The 20,344-nt window shown below is 40.7% G+C and overlaps 1 protein-coding gene across 2 annotated transcripts in view; it reads left to right on the forward strand.

The window, feature by feature from the left end:
* The first annotated feature begins 1,046 nt into the window (after nt 1-1,046).
* TBC1D5 (TBC1 domain family member 5) overlaps nt 1,047-20,344 on the forward strand; it is a 438,516-nt gene continuing 419,218 nt past the window's right edge. The window contains exon 1 of one of the 2 annotated variants that reach the window (XM_075271425.1): nt 1,047-1,088. The gene's annotated coding sequence lies outside the window, so the exon portion shown is untranslated. Of the gene's footprint in view, nt 1,369-20,344 lie in introns of both variants that reach the window. The other variant, XM_075271426.1, reaches the window with a different exon arrangement.

Raw genomic sequence — 20,344 nt, forward strand, 5'->3', positions numbered from 1 at the left:
CAACACAAAATCAAAAAAAATATATATCAACATCATTATTTTTACAATAAATAGGAAATAGGACGCATCTTTTCAGACAAGCCTATCACAATTTCTAATGTAAACCCTTCCGTACTGTAATTAGAATCCCCAAAATTTAACCCTCCTCTGTCCCCGCTCCCACATTACCCCACATGATATGATGTCATCTCATGCTAACTTTATAGGTCCAAGCTCCATCCACATGTTAAAGGACACCACTAGTGACGGCTCATAAAGTTTTATGTTTGTGTAACCTCTATTACAAAAGTGTCTGACCTCTGCATAAGCAATGCCGCCCCTGCTACCTCTTGTGTCACCCCCTCTACCTCATAGATTGTAAGCTCTTGCGAGCAGGGCCCTCAGTCCCATTGTGTGAAATGACCTTCTTTGTAATGTATCTTTCTGTCTGTATTTGAACCCTACAAATTGTACAGCACTGCGGAATATGTTGGCGCTATATAAATAAAATTTATTATTATTATTAATGATCGGCCCATCATTCATTGGATTGGTAAGAGCATTTTGAGCTGAAATACCCCTTATGATCAACAAAAACACATCGCTATTATGACTCCATACAAACAAAATTCATGATATTATTGTAAACTGAGATTTTGTCAGTGGAAATCTTTATTATAGATACATTTTAAAAGCTGCTGAAAAGTGATTTATCCAGAATGAAATCCCACTGCTCCCTTGAATCCATTCACATGGCATATGACTTTACTATTCTATGCATTTTGTGCATGCATGAGACAGTTTTTTAGAATTCATGTTACAAAAATCCCCACATTGATTATTATTCTTTATGTATTCCGTATAATATTATACTAATAGTAGAAATAGCTTTCGTAACCTGAACGACTGGGAATTTCTCCCACACAACTCCCAGCACACTACTATGTGCCTGCCTGTATTACACACCGCACATCACTACTTCCTGTATTGTACTCAATGTAAACCGCTTGACCCTCTTCGGCCACTGTAGCGCTGAGCCGCAAGGGCTGCTGGGATATGTAGTTTGCCGCTGTTCCTAGTGTTTCCCTGTCATGGCTGCTTCCAGTTAGGTACTGTGCTTTTCCTCCTTTATAACGAGTGTTGTCAGCCTGTTTCTCCCATGAAGGATGGGGTGCCGTTAGTGTGATGAGTGCAGGTAATGGGCACGGACAGCCGTCACTGCAGCCGCTTCCTGGGGCTGTATACAGCCAGATGTACTGATGTCACTGTATGGGATAGATGCTGGTGGAGTGCCAGGCAGGTGACTACTGGCTGTGTGCCCAGCCTGACTGGCCACGTACATGGCGTGTGTATACAGAGGTCCGGCGGCAGGCACTGGGTTTACATGAGGTGACATGGTCGCTTCCTCTTCAGTCATATGATCAGGATGTATGACTACAGCTGTATCTATTACCCATAGAGACATATAGACCAGTACTGGCACTGCTAGGAGCTGGAGCTGGGCTTATCACCACTGCTCCTATGCTTGGTGGGGTCACTGACTTCAGTATGTAATGGAGCTGCCCTTGAAGAGAAGTAGTGGGGGAGGGGGTCAATAGTGCAATGGCTACCTCACCACACCCCTTGTAGTGCCAAATAATAACTGTAATGGCTGCCAGAAAATAAAGGATCCCAATTGTTCAGGTGCATGTAGAAAGCCAGTGATATGAGTTGATAGATGTGCCCTTATCTCCTCACTTATATGGAAGTCCTCAATGTAAACTGGATGCAAAAGTAAGGACATGGTGTGTGGAACATGGAGGAAAACAATCAGCCAAATGTATAGAAGTCCCTCGTATTGGACTGTATATAGTCATACAGCAGTCCTGTCTATACACATAGGGATATTTGTACATCATATTTGACCTATATATATATATATATATATATATATATATATATATATATATATTGTGTAATGTAATGCTAAGTGTAAAGAGTCATAGTGACAGGTTTACAGTACTATGTAATGGTGACTGACTGCAAATGGATTCTTTACATATGTTGCTTTATACATGTTTCTCACAACCTATTTGATATGATCTCAGAGCTGCTACTTCCCCTTTATTAGTTTCTTCTTCTTTACTACTTCAGCCATACCACAGCTTCCTGCTTCATGAGCTGCTGTTAATGATTATAAGGCAGAATTCACATGCAGCAAATTTGTTGCGGGATTTTCTGAAACTTAAAATGAGCTCCATTCATCTGAATGGGGTTGTGTTGTCCGTATCATTGATTCCAGCACTGTCCATGTTATGGCGTATTCTTGCCTAGAACCATGCAGCACTGTACATTGTACCTATATGTGATTATAATGTGGACCTGTAGGATCTGTGCAAAGCCAAAAACACAAGCCTTGAAGCAAGTCTCACATAATAGATGAAATGCTTTCATGTGCATGAGTTAGGGTCACATTGGCTCAGGCGACCAATCCTGTGGACAGAACCCCGACAACAAGGTATTGATGAGCTGTCCTGTGGAACACCGATTTTTTTGTTGTTGAGTTGTTTGAGCCAAAGCCAATAGTGGATTGAACAGAAGGGAGAAGTATAAGAACTTGCTATGTATTTCCCATTCCTTTTGTAGCCATTCTTGGCTTTGGGTCAAAAAACTGCAATAAAATCTGCAACAAAAAAAGCTGCGTTTCCACATTGTGGGACCTCTGCTTTAGGGCTAGTTCACACAGGAGCAAAGAGGCAGATTTTGATGGCGGATTTTGCCTCAAAATCCACCTCATTACAATAGTGGTCTATGTAGACGGCTAGCTTTTTTTTCCTCTGCTAGCAGTTTTTCACCACTAGCAGAAAAAAGAAGCGACATGACCTTTCTTCAGGCGTTTTCCGCCTGAAGAAAGCAATAGAAGTGAATGGGAGGCGAAAAAAACGCATGTTTTTTGCGGCCCATTCGCTTTACGGGAGGGGAAAACCGCCTGGTGTTTTTTGAAGCGGTTTTTACAAAAAAAAAAAGCTACAAAAAGCGCGGCAAGGTCCAGAAAACGCTTCCTAATTAGGAAGCGGTTTTTTACAGGACCAAAATAAACCACATGTAATTTACGTGTGAACTAGCCCTTAGGGTCCATTCACACGGTGGAAAATGGTGAGGAATTTGTTGTGGAATTTTCCATGCTGAAAAAAAAAGCCTCCCATTGATTTCAATGGATTCTGCTAGTTTTTTTTTTTTTTGTCACCAGCGAAAAAAAAAAAAAGCAGCAGAGCCCATTGAAGTCAATGGGAGGCTTTTTTTTTTTTCAGCGATGAAATTCCACACCAAATACCTCACCATTTTCCTCTGTGTGAATGGACCCTAAACAAGATTGGTGATAGAGGTTTTATTATTGATCAAACCCCTGAGACCCACTTGGATTGCATCCATAGGTAATCCCCCATCTCCTGTTCCTCCGCCTATGGATGCTGTGCTGGCTAGGAGTTGTATGAATTAATGGTGGAACAAATTTGCCTAGAAATGAAACAACTTTGCCAATAGTCACTAATATAAATTCTCTCTCATTTTGTATCTACAACTCCTATCCATTAGTCCCTATGCCAGCAGACTACTAACAAACCCTGTGTAGCCTGATATACTGTATATGAACGGTACTTGTATCCTTCCATTTAGTCTACTGCTACATGTGTCTCATGACAGCAAATCTCACAACAACACCAAAAAATAGTGTGCCTTGCTGCCATGCAACTATTTTACAGCTATAAAAAGCCCCTAAACCATAGGCAGGTGACAGGTAGGTTGCAGTTGTACATAACTTTCTATCTGCAACCAATATCCTGAGTGTGTATTTTTCTTGTTATTCGGTTGCGTAATCTGGGGGTTGACAGTCATTAGATGTTGTAACCTTCTGTTGCACAACACCCCAGCCTGTATTCCTAGCCTAAAGGTTATTTCCTGCTTTCCTATCCCAGTTGTGAGCGGGGCGGTGGATAGTGTCATGGACTGATATCTGGGGTTGGATTTACGAGCAGCCTCTGTTTTTGTCTCACAATTTCGGAGGTTTCTCATGTGATACGGTTGTCTCCCCTCCGCTTTGCTGATTGCCTCATTTTTTGTGATTCTTTACCTGCCGGATGAGGGAAGCGAGTGATGCCTGACAAGTTTTTCACCTGATGTTTTTGAATTTTCAATGCGGTTTTGAAAATGAGTGTTCTTCCGGATTCAGTAATTGCAAGTGATTATAATTACTGATTATACTGATTATGAGTGATTTGTTTTTGGAGTGATGATATCTTTAAGGTGTTTTATAGTTTGGTGTTTCATTGATTTTTTTTTTTTTTTTTTTTTTTTTTTTTTTTCTTCTTACTACCTGGGGGTGAATCGACAAGGAAGATGCAGTTGACATAGATTTGATTTTCAGATGCCTGGCTCACGCATGACAAGTAGCTTGTTCAGTGCTTTAATAAGGATCTGATGACTGTGTTGGAGCATTAGCTACCCAGGTGTATTACTGCTACTACTACTCCACATCTGTAAGCCGCTGCCTAGATAACTCTTGTGTAAGTCAGCGTCATGTGTTCCTCTGCTCATGTGACAGACACCATGTGAGCTTTGTCTGTTCTTTTTCTAATTACCGTCTCAAAACTAAAATTCCAAGCTGGAGCATGTGATCCTACCACGCTGGAATACTCGCTGCCGGACAGAAATCCCCAGCATTGTAATTTGTACCTAGTTGTGATGTGTTCATTTTTTTAAAAAATGTTTTTTTAACTTTATCAGTTCTAAGTTGAACACTCCCTTATCAAAGACATTTTTTCTATCATGATCTGAAAGAGGAACTTTCACCACCTTCATTAATTCCATTTCACCTATCCATTGACTCCAATGCAGATGTAATTTTTCTGTAGCCCCACCAGTTATTTATTCATTTTTTTGTGCCTGATATGCTAATTAACTATGTACTGTCAAGTGGGCGTTCTCAGGCAAGGGGGTGTGACTCTGAGCTCTTAGGCTGAGTTCATACAGGGCATGTTGGTCAGCATTTGAGGCCGAATCCGCCTCAAAATCCTGACGGCTTCCATTGAAATCAGTGGGAGCTGGTCAGTTCTTTTTTCCGGGAGCCGTTTGTTCCAGCTCCCAGAAAAAAGAAGCGACATGTTCATTCTTCAGGCCGACTTTCCTCACAAATCCACCTGAAGACACTCCCTCCCGAATAGGCCCATTCATTTGGGCCTAATCTGGAGCAGAGTGCGCGAATGGATGCCGGTGCACAGCATCGGCATCCATTTGCAGCTACCTGTATTTTGGACTGGAACCTGAGGCGGCCTACCTGTCAAATTCCGGTCCAAAATACCTCGTGTGAACCTGGCCTTACACTGTGCGCCTCTAATTAGGGCTACGACTATGCAAATAGTCTTGGTTAAAAATTAGTAAATTTGTATCTAGACATGGTTACTGACTACAAGTATAGTCTCTAGCTCTATTTGAGGAGGTGAATATAATAATAATAATAAATTTTATTTATATAGTGCCAACATATTCCGTAGCGCTGTACAATTAGTAGGGTTCAAATACAGACAGAAAGATACATTACAAAGAAAATCATTTCACACAATGGGACTGTGGGCCCTGCTCGCAAGAGCTTACAATCTATGAGGTAGAGGGGGTGACACAAGAGGTAGCAGGGGCGGCATTGTTTATACAGAGGTCAGACACTTTTGTAATAGAGGTTACTGTCATTACATAAACATAAAACTTTATGAGCCGTCAACAGTCGTGTCCTTTAATATGTGGATGGAGCTTGGACCTATAAAGTTAGCATGAGATGACATTATATCATGTGGGGAAATGAGGGAGCGGGGACAGAGGAGGTTTAAGGGTTTACGTTAGACATTGTGATAGGCTTTTCTGAAAAGATGTGTCTTTAGTTTGCGTTTGAAACTGTAGAAATTGGGAGTTAATCTGATTGTCCGGGGTAGAGTATTCCAGAGAAGTGGTGCAACTTGGGAGAAGAATATTGTTTTTGGTGGATTTTTCTAAAAGATAGTACATGAATAGTAATTCAGACAAAACCATGGAGGGTGGAAATCTCACCTTTTCTATGAGCTGGTATAGATCTGCGCTATAATTTTCACCTAGTAGCACGTTTTTGGACTTGTGAAGCTCTGGATTTGTTTTTCAGCAGCAGAAAACTGCAAAAAAGACATAAATATGCATGCAGAAATTTGCCAAAATTTTCACATTTTTCTAGGGGTTTTCTTGGCTTGTTTGTTAATGACCAGTCCTTTCTGATAGAGGTTCTGACACTAGGGTGCCCGTGTATAAGTTGCTTTCAGCGGTCCTCCATGAGTGCTGGATTTGCTTCACAGCCCGTGTGACGCCATGTTTATTGATCACTTGGCGTGTTCGCAATGCAGTGCCATTCCATTGAATGAGCTTAGCTGGGATATCAAGCATAGCCACTGTAAAATGTATGCCCCTTTGCTTGGTTTTGAGTGCAGTGCTCTTAAGAATTCTGTGGACTCTTCAAACAGCTGATCGCATGAGGCCCAATGTCTGACCCCTACTGATCTTTGGTCTATGTCCTATCATGAGAATAGATCATTAATGGAAAAGCCTGGAAAACCTCTTTGATATCATAAAACTGTTGTCATTTATTATTTCTCCTAATAGGTTTTCACTAAATAGCCTGTCTCTGTAGATGGATCTGTACACTAGCCATAAGATACCTTGCATGTTATTGTGGCCATTCATCTTAGATAGTTTTTCCTTCTGGACAATCCACACATATGCAAGTATGTATTCCTAGTAAGGAAAGGAGATTAAGCCTCTGCTATACACTTATGGCTGTGGCATTTCTCATTTGAGATCAAAAGAATTAGGCATAACAATATTCAACATGCCCAATCTCCATTTTTTTACAACGTCTGTCATTGCTGGAGAGTTTTGAGAAATACTTATATGCATTGATTGGTCGGCCAGTTTTCATCTAATATATATGGCCCCCTTTCATGTAGAAAAGCTCCTTCACTTCTTATAGGAATAGAAACATGGAAATCCTGCCAGGGATGGATCCTTCATATGACTGACACAAACAGATCCAGATCTACCCTTTGACCCAACCAAAATTTTGGATGGAATTTGCAATGGAGACTCCTATGGGGATCTCTGGACGCAGATGTGAATATAACCTAATTGTATAAGGCTATTACTATTGAAGCCTTTGCTCTTCTAATACTCAGCTTTTCGGTAACAATACAAATGTTTAGTCTATTGGAGGCTTGAAGGATCTATAATGCCGCCATCCCACTGTCATGTGTTATTGTTTACCAAAATCAAGGCCAAACTTCAGTTTTGCAAATTTGGCATTTTTGCTGATTTAGAAACTATCCTAATGCAATATACATGATGTAGATACAATTCTGCTTTCTGCATCAATTTGTTGACTAGATGCTATTGATGAGTGTAAATTACACCGTATTCATACTTTATTACCTATTGATTTTATAAAGCTTTATTCTTTAATAAAATGAAGTCTTCTCTTAAATGATATTGTCTTCTGTCTGTTCTAGATTGGTTTTCACATTATCTTTTTGCAGCGATGCAAATATTAAACATTTGAAATTTTTAAATACTTCCCGTGCCTTTTTATTTTTAATGTCAATGGTTAAAGGGATTTTCCAGGATTAAAATATTAATAGACTTATCCTTAAGATAGGTCATTAATATGAGATTTAGAGGTCCAACACCTGGGACCCCCACAGATCAGATGATCTATTCCCGTAAGCGCTGCTTTTGGCTCACGGGTCATATGATGTCATGTTTATTGGTCTCCTGGCCTATTTACGGCACAGTTCCATATCATATGAATGTGGCAGAGATTTTTATCTTTGGCTGGTTTCTGGATGCTTGTGCTAGTCCTTCGTTTACATGCTTTATTGGTAGAAGTTGCCTGGGGTGTGTGTTTCACCTTGACTGTCTCTAGTTGCCATATTTGTACCTGTTGGTACGGTTCAATAGTTTTAATCTTCTTGTTTCTATATGTTTTAGGACCGGGAAATGAATTAAATGAGCTTGTTTAATTCTCCATTTAATCCCTTTCTTATTCAGCCATTTTTTGTTTTATCATTTTCGTTGTTTACTCCCCACTTTACAAAAGCTATGACTTTTTTTATTTTTCCATTCCAAGCCCTATGGGGGCTCATGCTTTGGAAAAAAATCTTGAATAGGTGAGTGGTCTATTTTAATGGACGTATTAAAAATATATCTTTATTAATATCATTTAAAAGATTGTAATAGAAAAACCAAAACAAACACCCAAGTGATTGCCCAAAAAACTGGAGTATAATCTGTAGATATATTGTTTAACTACAGAATTGTTATACATAGACAGTAACTCCTAAAAGAGACCGTTAACTGTAACTAGAGTGGTCTTAAAAAGGAGGGGTATAAGCCACTTGAGAAAACCGTGGCCAGTATGGCGCGTTTCTTTCGCAAACTGCAAGCTGCAGTGAGTTCATCAGAGGCATATCATCAGAAGTAAGCGAACATCTAAGGGAACATTCACACTACCGTCTGTGTCCGATAGCTAGTGTCCGCTGCTAATGTCTGTTCAAAATCTTGCACGGACATTAGCAGTGGACACTAGCTGTGTCCGTGACATTTTGCATTCATTTAAATGGACATCGGGTGCGTTCTTTTACTGTCCGTTGGTGTCCTTAACTGTCCGTTCCCAAAGATGTCCGACTTTTCAAGCGGACAGCAAAACCCGACATGTAGGTTTTTGCTGTCCGCTTGAAAAGTCGGACATCTTTGGGAACGGACAGTTAACCCCTTCCTGACATGCGCCGTAATAGTATGGCGCATGTCGGGTGTGTAACTATGGCGGCCGCCCGGGAGCCAAGCGGCTGCCATAGTCGCCGGGTGTCTACTACCGATCGGAGGCATTAACCCCTCCGGCGCCATTTTCCCGGCGGCACATGGGCGCCGCCATTTTGCTGGTGATCGCTGGCTCCTGGAGCATGCTCCAGGGCCGACATCACGTTGGCATGACAGCCGGGAGCCTTTACAAGGCTCCCAGGCTTGTCTGCAAGCTCTTTCTTTTTGACCCCTTGGTCGCTTCCATTCATTCCTATGGGAGCGAGGTATTTGAAACTAGAGTTTCAAATACTATTCACTCATCTCTAATCCTAGGCAAAATGCTGTAGTGAAATTGTTGTGCTCCAAATCCAATAAAACACAGAAAGGACCTTGAAAGGGCCAGGAAAAAAACAACAAAGCACAAGAGGATGTCCTATCTGTTGCCTTATATAAACGTGTTACTTTGTATACATTGTCAGTGATGCTCCATTGTCTACTTAGTTTATGAAGTTCCGCTGTTTCAGTCTACTAGTCCGCAAAATTGTTATTTTGCAGAAGGAAGAAAATGTTTTATTTGAATCTTTAATTTGTCTGATCCCTGAAGGAATATTTTAAAGCTCCTTAACCCCTTTCCACAACAGGCATTGTTGGATTTTAGTTTACGACCACTCCCCCCCGCCTTCCAAACACCATAGCTTAAAAACCCCTTAAAACTAAAACAGTCTCACCTCTTCAAGAGCGGTCCGGTGCTGCTGCTCCACTGTCTTGTTTTGCGGGAAGTCCCCACCGCACTATGAGGCCCTGTGTTAGCAAATGACATTAGGCATCACTACTTGACAGCTGAGGCCAATCAGCAGCCTCAGCAATGGACATGTGACGTCATGAGTCCTTTCCTTAGGCTGCTGATTGGCTGTTTAAGCGACCTAAGGAAAGGACACACGACATTGCATGTCAGACACTGAAGCTGCTGATTGGCCTCAGCTGTCATGTGCGGCAAGGACTTTTCACGAAAAGGGCACCAGAGCAGCAGGACCACACCGCACTGGGAGACACCAGAGCATCGGGGACAGGTGGATATGGTTTTTGTTTGTTTTTTTTTTCACCTCCCCTGGCCTAATTTATAAAAAAAATATATATATATATATCTTTGACAACCCCTTTAATGTTTGTGAGACAAATTGTATTTTGTAATGGTACTATTTAAAGGGGCTCTATCACTGGGAAAAGTCATTTTTATCTAAACACATGCTTGCATAGCCTTTAGAAGTGCTATTTCACACCTTCCTTTAGTATGTAGATTGCCTCAGTGGTTTCTGAATAAGTCCGTTTTTATTAATATGCTAATGAGCTCTCAGCCAGTACAGGAAGTTCCCAGCAGCACTCGTCTCTTCTATTATCTCCTATGTGTGTGAGGCAAACAGGAAGCTGAGTCATCAGCAGCAGCAGTCTCCCATAGGAAACAGGAGAGGAGTGCACGATGTATCGTGCAACAGTCTAATTAGCATATGAATAAAAACGGACTTATTCAGAAACCACTGAGGCAATTTACATACTAAAGGTAAGTGTGGAATAGTCTTTCTAAAGGCTGTGCAAGGATGTGATTAGTTAAAAATGACTTTTCCCAGTGATAGAGCCCCTTTAATATTCCATCATTCACTATGCAGCCACATTGATATGATACCTGTCTTCTATGGGTGGTTATGATTCCAGAGATACCAAACTTATATATATTTTTATGTTTTAACCTCTTAACCACTTTGTACTGTGCTAATTTGTGGTTCAGGACAAAACAATTTTTTTTTGTATGTTCCATTTTAAGGGCTATAACATTTTTTACCATTTGCTTTATTAAAACTAATTACTGCATCTTTTTTCAGTGACACTCAAGGCTTTTTTTTATATATATTTTTATTTTTGCATGTGTGTGTTTTTTGTTTTTTTTTTGTTTGTTTTGTTTTTTAAATTAGAACTAGAGATGAGCGAGTACTATTCGGATCAGCCGATCCGAGCAGCATGCTCGCATAGAAATGAATGGACGTAGCCGGCATGCGGGGGGTTAAGCGGCCGGCCGCCGTCAAAGCGGAAGTACCAGGTGCTTCCATTAATTTCTATGGAGCGTGCTGTTCGGATCGGCTGATCCGAACAGTACTCGCTCATCTCTAGTTAGAACCAGTAATGAGGGTATATTATTGACCTTTTTTTTTAATCTCATTTAAAACATTTTTTTACTTTTCTAATCATTTTTTTTAATTATTTTCACGTTGTGTCTCATAAGGTCATAATAAACCTTTGGGGACATCTGAACACTAATTTTTTGGTGGGGGAGGCTGATTTCCTGTGTAACTGGGGCTGGTACACTTTGCTCCAGTTGCAGGAGATATACAGCCTCTTGCTTATAACTACAGAGCTGTTCTGGGTCTTTTAGGACCCAGCAGCTCTACCAGACTCTGAACTCTGAATCACGTGACCGGCGACACCCATAGCTGTGTATACAGTGCTCATTGGGTGCTGTGTACACAGTGAGCAGGGAAGACAGGGACGGTAATAAACTATCCCTGCCTTCTCTATGGCAGCTCTCGTTTCAGCAACTGCACAATTTTGTGCAGCTGCTGAAAACTGCCTGGATATACCTTGCAGAACAGGGCAACCACTCTCTGGATGTAAAAACCCAATGGGCTGTGGAGTCTCAATATTTTAACACATGTGTATGTATGTGTGTGTATATATATATATATATATATATATATATATATATATATATCTATCCATGTTAGGAGATCAATAGCATATCTTTTTTTTCGTGGGGTCAGATATACTTTTTAGTTATATTTTATTGAGAAATGTCTATTGCTTTGATCACTTGTTATCCAAAATTTTAGGGTAAGTGAAATATCAAAAACATGGCTGTTCTGCTGCCTTTGTAGACCAGGCGTTTTCGGACACAGGCATATATAATGTTAGTTTGTAATAGGGGGAATTAGAATTTTTATTTCTTTCACTGCAATTATTCTAGGGGGTCTTGAACCCTAGGGGGGTCTGTTCATGAATGAATTAGCATTGTTATGCATTGCATAATACCAGTATTTCTATTACCGGCTGCATGGAACCTGTAGAGGTTCATCTGCCGGTTTTCTTTGGATCGAACACATCCATTACAAAACTGCCATTATTTTTCTCTGAGCTCAATAGACCCCAGAATATAATAAGCAGAGGTGATTGATAATAACAGTGTTACTCATCTCCCCTGGGCTCCGGTGCCAGTCTTTGGGCCACTTCAATGACATTACAGACCATTGAGGCCTGTAATTGGGCCTGAATGGTCACGTTATTGTAACATCATTATATTTTGGGGTCTGAATAGATCTCAGAGTATAATAAGTTTGTGGGTGGTAAAACCCAAAACCAACAATATGCTCATTATATGGCGTCCCAGCAAGCTGCTGAGATGCCGGAACAATCACAGGCACAGCACGAGGAACGAGTTCAGTTGCAGGCCAGTTTGACAGCTGTTGAAACGCCAGAGCAGGCGGATCTTCATCACCAACAAAATGCTCATTATATGTCGTCCCAGTGAGCTGCTGAGATGCCAGAACAATCACAGGCACAGCTCGAGGAACAAGGTCAGCAGGAGGACAGCTTGCGAGCTGCCAAAATGCAGGAGCAGGCAAACCATCGACAGCAGCAATTTGCTGAGTATAGGCGGATTATCCACTCCAACAACCCGCAGACGAAGTCATGGGCAGAAGCTAGTGGTATATAACATTCACTGTCTTTGAGGATCTCCAAGGTCCCCTTTAAATCCATGTCCTATTGGACTCAATCTGGGATCATGTGGATGGCACGTTCTTGATAAGTTTGGCATTTGCAACAATTTTTTTGTCTGCATCTCTCCCTATCTTGTGTGGTTCTGTATTCAGGGGCTCTGAAATCTAGACTCTGCTAGAAAGCTTTGTAAATAAATGTTTCGCATGGAAACATTTTATTAAGAATAGTTTTAAGACATGTGAAGTGAATTCTTTGCAGAGAGCGTTGGTTCCTCTGGAGGCTAAATCCAGCTCTGAGCAGGGAGACATTGACAGATAGCCTCTACTAGCCTCATTTCATTTGCACAGCAAGGCATCCTGCCCAAAGTTGGGATGCTCAGCCAAAACAAATATAAAGCCTATAGCTAAGCAAGTGTCTTTTTTAATTTTTATTTCAATCCCCAGAGGCATGTGATACTTGTTAACTAAAAGATAACCACGTGTTACATGTTAATTTTGTCCGTATCCGGTTTTCTCCTTACATCTGAATGGGTGCCAGGTTGCACAGATTGTATGTCAAATTAAATGCAAAAAAACAGGGCTCAGTCTGCTATCGTGTATTTCGTCTAAGTACTCCAGAAGACTTCCAGTAGCCCGACCGCAGACAAAAAAAAAAGACAACAAACCCGCAATTGTTATTTTGATTCTTAGGATTATTATTAGCATGGAGAAAGAATTGAAAGCAGACATTCAACATTCAAGAGCTGTTTCCTATAAAGAGACCGAAACGCGCTGCCAAAGATTTGACGGAGTTATTCCCCCTCCACCTGTGGCAATAATTTTTAAGTGTTGAAAACGGCAACAAGACTGTATAACGTTACAAACTGCTAATGATGTGTTTACTGCAACCCATTTATATTTAGGGTGCAGCTTATATCACCGTGATAGTCAACTGTATCTTAATTCATTTCCTTTCCACGACTATCTATCATAAAAGCCTGTCTAGCCTCGCAGAGCATTTCCCAGCACTCCCAGGTTCTGCAGGATATACGTTTATGCAGGACTTGCCTACGTCTTATTTTCCAGCGACTGGACTCCGGAAGAAAGGGAGTTAAAAATGTATGCTTCCTTCAACATTTGCTTACTACTTCACAATTTCCTTTATATTGCAGAATTATTTATTTGCTGGTTTATTTATGTATTTCATTATTTATTTGATTATTTAGTAAATTATTTATCTGATGAATTATTAATACTTTTTTCATGATGTGCTTTAAATTATTTATCCCTTAATTTTGAGTTTATTGCTTTTAGATGTTGCCTTGCCACTAACTAGTTTTAGTGAATTTTTTTTTTTTTTTTTAAACTAGCTTATTGAAATTTAACCTGTTTCCTGCCATAGCAGGTCTGTGCTGGATTTATAGGTAATGCAAGGTCTGTAAAAGATATTGCAGTCATGTTATCAAGGAGACAGCGTTACAGGTTTAAGCGTATGATAATCCGATAATTCTATCAATACATGGCTGATTTTATATCATTCGTTTTAAAAATGAATCGCCTAGATTTTTTTTGGGGAAATAAAACCGGATACTATAATATATATATATATATATATATATATATATATATATATATATATATATATATATATATATTTATCTATCTTTATCTTCTGTACACAATTATGGGGCCGAATGGACCAAAGGTACTGGAGATGTTAATTGATTTCTATATGACAGTATTCTCGACTTTCTTTTTGAACTGTGCTTTTTTACACCAAGAACTATGCAGGGGAGGTGGGAGTGCAGAGATGAGCGAGTAGGTATTCGATCAAATACTACGGTATTCGAAATACTTGTACTCGATCGAATACCACGCGGTAAACGCAGTAAAGATTCGATTCCCCTCCCACCTTCCTTGGCGCTTTTTTTACATCAATAACCTATGCAGGGGAGGTGGGACAGGAACTAGGACAACATAGGCATCGGAAAAAAAAAACGTATACAGTCATTGGCTGGCTAAATAAGTAGCAGCAGTAATAATAATCCTGGGACTTGGGCATGTTAGATGCCCCCAGACATGCTTCCCCTGGTGTCCCAGTTGTATTCCAGAGGTGTTGGCATCATTTCCTGAGTTGTCATTGTGGACTTGGTGACTCCAATTGGTCGAATTTTGGTTTCCCTGAAACGAACATGTTTTTCCCATAGGCTATAATGGGATTCGATATTCGAACAAATAGTCGAATATTGATGTTTACTCGCATCGAATTTTTGAAAATTTCACTACTTGCTCATCTCTAATGGAGTGGGCTGTAACCATGACCTATAGTATTGGCACTGGTTAGTAATGGGGCAAATTTTTGTAAGACTGGCATATTGGTCATCAGTCCTAATAAATGGCCCGTCTGGTGCAGGAACCAAGAGATTTAGGAAGAGGTTGTGACTTTTGTATTAGTTTATTTGCCCTAATCTCTTTAAACTTAAATTAAATCTTTACATTTGTAGCCAATTAAATGATTGTAGAACTGTCAATTCTGACTTACATTGTATATGTTAGAATTGCATCTTTTTGTTTTTCTCCCCACTGACTTTATGGCTGATCATATTCACTCTGTATAACAGAATACAGGCCAGCAGAAACCAATCCTTTATTTTGCTGACATGGCTATTGGCAGGGGTGGAGAATTTAGTGTGGAGTTTCACTCTCATTTTATAAAACTTCTGAGATGTTCTAGAATATTTGCATAGTGCAGGTTTAGATGCTGAGTGAGGCCCCAGTGTTCACTAGGACTACAAACACTCTACTGTGTAGGTTGCTGCTATTCAGATCTGTTGGTCTTTCACCACTAATAAAAAATACATAGCAGGTACACAGGCCAGGTGTAAGGATGTGGGTAGTGTCAGAAACACATAGGAACTTGGCTTTTTGTGCAAGTACTCAGTAGATTGTACAGTAGTTATTTAATGGTTTTCTAACTGCTGGACTGTCTTGCTAGTTTCTCTATGGCAACTATAAAGCCATACAAGACTCTCAAGGGAGCGCTAAAGTGCTTAAAGGGGTTGTCCAGAATAAACTAAGACTTAATCCTTATTCTAAACTCCTCCCCCTGCCTAACTTCTAATTTACTTCAATGAAAAAAAAAAAAATCTATAGTTGCCCATATCCCTGTGGCGGTGCCCTCTTCCTCTCTACTAGTAGTGGGTGGAATAACTTATCTAGGGGGAGGAGCTAGTAGTGGGAGGGATAACAGCTAGGGAGACTCTGGGAGGGTGGAAGGGGCTAGTAATCGGCAGGATAGCTTAGATAGGGAGACGGGGTGTAACGGAATGAGAGAGAATGGAGTACACAAGAAGCTGCACATCAGTAAGTTACACATGTAAACAAATGCAGGGGATTCCAGGAGCACCCAGAAATCTCTCCAAACACTGCTAAAGTTATATGGGTGTACTCATTAACCCATTACTAGCACCAACAGACCTTTCTTTAAAAAAAATAAATCTGCATGGAAAACCCATGTGCTCCCTAACCCCAGCAAACTCTGGGGTTCTCAGCACCTTTACTGGTTAAACATATGACTTTGTCAAATGTCAGAAGTTTTAAAAATTGATCATTTCCCTTTAATCACTTGAGGTATATCTTGGAATACTTCTTTAAATTTGATATCATAGCTAAATTTATAAAACCGCTTCTCAAATGAATAGCACAGGTAAATATAAGAATCTTAGTAATATATCTTATTACAGAAATCTGTTTCCTTCTCCACTTATTAATCTGCTCTCCATCTTATCTTTACTCACTCACTCACTCACTCAGTCTGTTTGTTTACATAGAGTTTTATCTATATCCAGCTCTTGCCTAGAACACTATGGAGAGGGGAGGGAGGAGGAAGCTGTTTAATTGGTTTTTTTTTTTTTTTTTTTTTTTTGTGGTGGTGGGGGGGGGTTGGCTTTTTTTCTGTGCAGTGTAATTTATCTGGAAGATATTACAATTTCAAAAGAGCTATGTTTCACTCACAGAGTAGCAGAGTGTAGCATCCTCCTCCCCATCCCCTCTTTATATAAATGTAAATATTAAAGGGGTATTCCCATAACTCTTGTTCTGCATCGTGCAGGCTCTGTGCTCTCTTCACTACCTGGATTTCTCGGCACATTGGTGGGCGGGGTTTCACTTGCTCTGCTATCTTTGCAGTCAGTAATGAGGGATTGGTTGTAAATGCATTACCACAGTATAAAGCTGATGTGGAAACTGATGTAGCAGAGCTGGATTTGAGTCAGCTTGCATTACATACAGAGGTAAAGGACTCCTTATCTCAGCCCTTATCAGCCAAATTCAATTAAACCGGCTGATAAGTGGAAAAGCTGAAGATAGACAGCACAGTAATCCCGGAGCCTCCCTCCCCCATCTGAGGAACTCCGTTACTTGTCAGACATACACAGCCACGAGCTGCTCCCAGCACTCAGCCCCTCCCTCCCCCCCTGAGAGCAGGCAGCTACTTCACTTGGGAAATGAGCAGATAAGCCCAGTGGCTATAGAAATGCAGTGTAAACAATGAAGTGAATAAATTAAGACAGCGGCCAAACAAAGCAGTTTTGATAAAGCAATTTATTTAGGAAATGTCTTAAATCCACACAAACTAGCAGTATAGATAGGATGCTTTTCATGGGACAACCCCTTTAATGCAAGTAGGAACTGTGATGTATCCCATAGTGATCCATCAACTTATTGTTAGTTCTGGCTGTATGCTTCTGAGTTAGATTTGATATCAGTCCATGGCCAAGTGATGAACACACAGGTGCACAGCTCGTCACAGCACAGTAATCAGATATCTGCTTGGTAACGGGTTGTTCACTTTCTGGTGGTTTGCTACACGAGCGTACAGTACGTTATGTCGCCTGTATAGTCAGATAACTAAAATGGCTGCCTGGACATGTGCAGTCGGCCCTGCCCGAACCCGAAGTGGCAGAGCCGACTGTGTACAGCGGTGCGTCCGATGCTTGCAAAAGGCAGACATTCCGGCGAAGAGGAGGAGGGGAGTGAATGTAAGCAGCTAAGGGGCGGTGGAGAGTTATGACGTGTTGGTGCTTCATGATCATAATTTGCATAACAGAAGAAACCGATTTTCTCAGAAACTGTGGGGAGAAGCTTATAATGGAAAATAGGAGTAGAATAGCGTTTTTGACCATTTTCTTGCCGAGGACGAAGCTCTATGTCCTCCCAGGTTGACACTTCAGTAGCAGAAGACGTAGTTAATATGTCCTCCCTACTAATGCTGATATCTCTGGACTGCATGAAGATATCTTGAGGCGTTAAAGTTCATAGTAAAGATGAGAATCTCATCTTTAAAATGATATCAAAATCTTCATGATAGATCTTATACTTTTGGAGTGATTCACTGTTGAAAACGCTATTTGGCATTGAGATCCAACTGCAGATCTCAATTCCCGACAGCATTTCAACAATGAATCGCTCCAAAACTTTAAGTTCTATCATGAAGACCTTGCTATCATTTTAAAGATGAGATTCTCATCTTTAATATGAACTTTAACGCCTCAAGATATCTTCATGCAGTCCAGAGATATAGGTCTCTAAAGTGCCCTCCCCCCCTCCTGTCTAAGGAAGCATCTCCCGAACTGGAACAGAAAGGGGAGGGGGGAGGAGCAACCCTGCAGTGTGCACAGACAGAAAAGTATTCTGTCTCTGTGCATAACCTGTATGTGACACCAGGAGGGGGTGGCAGGGGCTCTTTTGTCTCTATTAACCCCCTCATGCCAATCAGAGAGCATACTATACTTTTGCTGTCTGATTCCAGGTATTATACAGTCTGATTATACAGGTATAATGTAATCCCCCTGAGCTTTACTAGTGGGGTATTCTTATGTTATACCCCCTGAACATAACCAGGAAGTTTATTGGCGCTGTGACCCAGACGTTTACCATTGTCCAGGTCACATCGCCAAAAAAAAGTTGCATCAAACACTTACACAACATATACACAAAGTCATGAATAAAGTTTACATTTCACCCAATCCCTTTCCTGTCTATACCTGAGCTTTCTACAGTAAAATACGTCTCTAGTGATATCTGCTACATGCTAAAATAATAGTAATAACGATTATCACGTGAACGTATAGGTTGTTAAAATTTTTATATCGGGATGGAAAATAACAGTTTTAGTCCTATTTAATTTGCATGCACAAAATGGGATGGCGCATTTCTGCGATTTTGGCGTTTCTTTAACACCCGCCCCTGTAAATATATACATGTGTGGTATGTATGAACTAATCATATCTTGCAGTTTTTTGGAAAGTACATTTTGTTTGCAGAAAGGGATTGCTTGAGCTGCACTTTAGTGGCAAATTTTAATTTCCAGCTTCAAAGCAGATTTTTGTTCCTTCCAGTTCTGGTGATTTTTCTGAAGACACGTGCAATGCGGGTGTAGTACATAGTGATATGAATTAACTCTGTACATGTTGAGCTCTTATTTTTAGGTTTGGTGCATATAAATTTTTGTTTGGTTTCCGCTTTTAGCAACTAATATACATTTATTTGCATTTTTTCATAAAACATTCACTTTAAATCAAAATTGCATGAAGGTGCTGTTCGTATACAGTACTAAGTGGAATTCTGACAATGCTGCAGGTGTCTACTTCAAGAAAATATATAGGTATGAGGGGGTTGGATGTTTTTTTAATGTTGCACTGGGTTTGATTTATCCATCTCAAAACTGTGAAAATTGCTGCGGTTACTGGAGGTGCAAAATTTCTAGAGACCCTTGACAGTGAAAGGGTTAAAGGCTATTCCAATGTGCAATTAGTTAAAAATGTGTTTTTCTAATTATAGACTCCCTTTAATGTGCAGTCTTATATACTGCTAGAAATCATCAGATTATAATGCACTGTCTGCTTTCCTGGTATGTGTCTTGTGCTGGAGTTATCAGTTTTGATATTTTTTCTACAATATCTCCCCATTATCAGAAGGGCAGGCCTTACAGCCTAGTGTCATTGCTGGGCTGTGAGGAACGCCCTCCCTGACTGTACTCCTTTGTACTATCAGAGGGGGCATTCCTTACTGCCCAGCGATGGCACTAGGTTGTAAGGCCTGCCCTTCTGATAATGGAGAGAGATCAATACTGATATTAACGCCACTGACATTTCAAGCACCATAGCACATACTGATAAAGCTGACAGTATGCTGAATTCAGTGCACTGTTGGCTTTCTAACAGTATATAATACTACACATTGATGAGGACATGAAAGGGTCTCTTTAACCCCTTTCTGACATCCTCCGTACTAGTGCGGTGGATGCTGGGTGTTCAAAGATGGCGGCTGCTTGAGAGTCGGGGGCGGCCACCATAGCTGCCGGGTATCTGCTGTTTCATACAGCAGGCACCTGGTGCTAATGCCTACGATCAAAGCTGACCGAGACGCCATTTTACTGGTGTTGTGTGGGCGTCACCATTTTCATGGGGATCGCTGGCACCCAGAGCAAGCTCCGGGCCTGGCGACCTGCTGCTAAGACAGCCGGAGACTTGTGAAGGCTTCCAGGCCTGTCTTTCTTTATATACTGTATATACTAGAGTATAAGCTGAACCGAATATAAGCCGAGGCCCCTAATTTTACCACAAAAAACTGGGAAAGCTTATTGACTCGAGTATAACCTGGGGGGGGGGGGGGGGGGAATGCAGCAGCTACTGCAAAATTTCAAAAATTAAATTGGTTGGAGTTCTTGGGTGCAGAAGTTGCTGTGTGCTGGGAAAGGGGAGGGGGTGTTCTGGTTGTCT

Source organism: Leptodactylus fuscus, chromosome 4 (assembly GCF_031893055.1).
Source record: "Leptodactylus fuscus isolate aLepFus1 chromosome 4, aLepFus1.hap2, whole genome shotgun sequence".
In the NCBI taxonomy this organism is placed as follows: Eukaryota; Metazoa; Chordata; class Amphibia; order Anura; family Leptodactylidae; genus Leptodactylus; species Leptodactylus fuscus.